Source organism: Geospiza fortis, unplaced genomic scaffold, assembly GCF_000277835.1.
Source record: "Geospiza fortis unplaced genomic scaffold, GeoFor_1.0 scaffold279, whole genome shotgun sequence".
Lineage (NCBI taxonomy): Eukaryota > Metazoa > Chordata > Aves > Passeriformes > Thraupidae > Geospiza > Geospiza fortis.
In genome coordinates, this window is record NW_005054352.1 from 1,329,836 (window position 1) to 1,332,586 (window position 2,751).

Here is a 2,751-nt window from a genome sequence, read left to right on the forward strand (position 1 = left end):
CTACGGTAACCAAGGAGGGGTTTAGGGACAGACATGAAAATTGCAACAAAAAGGCGGGAGTTACTAAGCAACAGGGAGACTGACTGTGGCAATTTGGTGAAGGAATGGGGGAGGGAGCCCGGGACAGGCGCCATCATAAATACATTAAACTTAATACGAAATAAACTTGAACTGTGAAAAACATTCAACACTCAACTTAAAATTGGAACCCATAAACACACAGGATGCATGCCACCTGCGTGACAACACCCTTCTGTGGTGGTGTTCAAAGCCAGATTGGTTTGAGCTCTGGAAAATCTGGTTTAGGCAGAGGTGTCCCTGCCCATGGCAGCGGGGATTGAAACTAGATGATCTTTAATGTCCATTCCAACCACTTAACATTCTATGATTCAACTTGTGGGAAGGCATGCAAAGATATTGATTTCAGTGAACTCTGTGCTTACAAATTATCTGACTAACACAGTGTGTGTAAAAATTATTTTCAAATTTACAGTTTGAAAATAATAATCCATGATAACCCTTTTGACTTACAACTGGAAAATAACCTTAAACTTTGCAGTAATTTAAGACCCTAGATCATTAATTATACTAAAAAGGTTTGTTCTATGACTTTATAAGGAAACATCAAATCCATCTAACTCAATTTACCAGATGACTTTTTAGTATGCAGCATTTTCTGACAGCTAATTGAAAAACACCTGTGGACATAGATCAGGCAAAATAACTGTTGCTGCCTTCTGTGCCTTGATTTTAGGGTTGGCAGAGTGCTTATAACGATTGAAGTTTACCCCTACATTAACTGTTGCTTCAAAAGGTTCTGCTGACAGAGTACAAGTTAATATTCTCGCTGACAGTAATTTATAAATAGACTTTCCAACAGAGATAATAATCTTATTAAATGTTGCGCAAGATAATCATCAATGCAGCAAACAATTAATTTTATGAGAATGTTGGATTTCTAGCTGGCAAGGGAGCTGCAGACTGCATGTACTTGGTTATGCATGCATCACCACATAATGACTAATGAGACAAGGTAAAGAGATTGAAAATTTTTTCATTCCATCAATATGTAGTTGGTGTAGGATGCCAGATATGAAATCATTGGTGTATTTGCCAAGTTTGCCAGATCTTGTAATGATTTATTCAAACTTAGACAACCAGTATTAGGTCAATATTTTGAAAATGATCAGATTCAAAAAGACCAATTTAATAGAAAAGTAGAAGAATTTCTTGTAAATAAAACATTGAATATACATCAAAAATAAAGTTATTACTTACAGCCTGAAGTTTTGGGTCACAGTTAGTCTCATCTGAAGAAATCCCTAATGACTATAGTTCAATATCCCCAAATACCATCAGAATGACTCAATAATGAGTCATTCTGATGGTATTTGGGGATATTATCTATAATGAGACACATAAATTCATATGAGCAGTAATTGGAAAGAAAACATGGCATCCTGAAAAGAACACAAATTCCTTTCCAACTCTGTGTAGTATTTTATATGAAACAACTGTTTGAATATTTGTGGATCTTCCTTGTGTTCTGCATATAATGCAATCAAATGGACCTATTTATAAAAGTATCTGAGAGAATGAGGTACCATGTCAAAACATAAAGATATATTTAGCTGATTAAAATGAGTCTGGTAATACGACTTTTCACTTTGATACACAAGAATAAGCATTTAGAATTATTTGGATTGGTATTATTATGTATCAAGCAAAATTCATGTTTGCCGAATATGCATTAGATTTCTTTGCACAATATATATATGTATTTTCTATGACGTGTATTTTTAAAGATACATCTTTCATAAAAAGGCTTGTTTTTTTTTACTATGGCCTTTGGAGACCCAGTACTTACATGATGACATTTTTGTACCCTATGTACAGGCATTTGACTTGCTGAAACAAGAGCAGAAAATTATCTATCACAGAATTTGCCACCACAGAATCTTCTGAGTTGGAAGGGACTCACAAAGATCATTGAGTCCTACAGTGAATATGGATCAAACCCACAACCCTGGCATTCTTAATACCACACTTTAACCAACTGTGCTAATCTCAGGGTTCATAACTGCTCTCACAGTCTCCTTCTGGGCAAAATATCACCTCAATAACCATGTTAATTGATGGGTGAGCAAGTGGGTCAGAGATTGGGTGCAAATGATTGTAGTGAATGGGGCGTCATCAGACTGGCAACTGGTCACTTATGGGGCGCCAGAAGGGCTCCATCCTCACCCCTGTGCACTTCAGCTCTTCATTAACAATTTGGACAGAGGACTTAAGGGAATACTAAGTTTGCCAATGGTACTTAACTGGGACAAGGACAGCCGTGGTTGTGTGTGTAGACTGGAGAATGAGAGGCTGGAAAGCAGCGCCATGGAAAGGGATATGAGGGTCCTGGTCAGAGGCAAGTTGAACATGAGCCAGCCCTGGCAGCCAGAAGGGCCAAGCAGATCCTGAGGATGCATCAGGCCCGGCATTGCCCGCTGGGCAAGGAAGGGGATAGTCCTGCTCTGCACTGGGGCAGCCTCGCCTTGAACATTGCGTCCAGTTTTGGGCACTGCAAGATAACAAAGAAATTAAGCTATTAGAGACTTTTCAAAGGAGAGACATGAGGATGGTGAATTGCCTTGAGGGGTGAAACTGTATGAAGAGCAGATGAAGGCACTTGGTCTGTTCAACCTGGAGAACAGAAGACTGAGCAGAGATCTCATCATGTCTTCAACACCTTCAGTAGGGAAA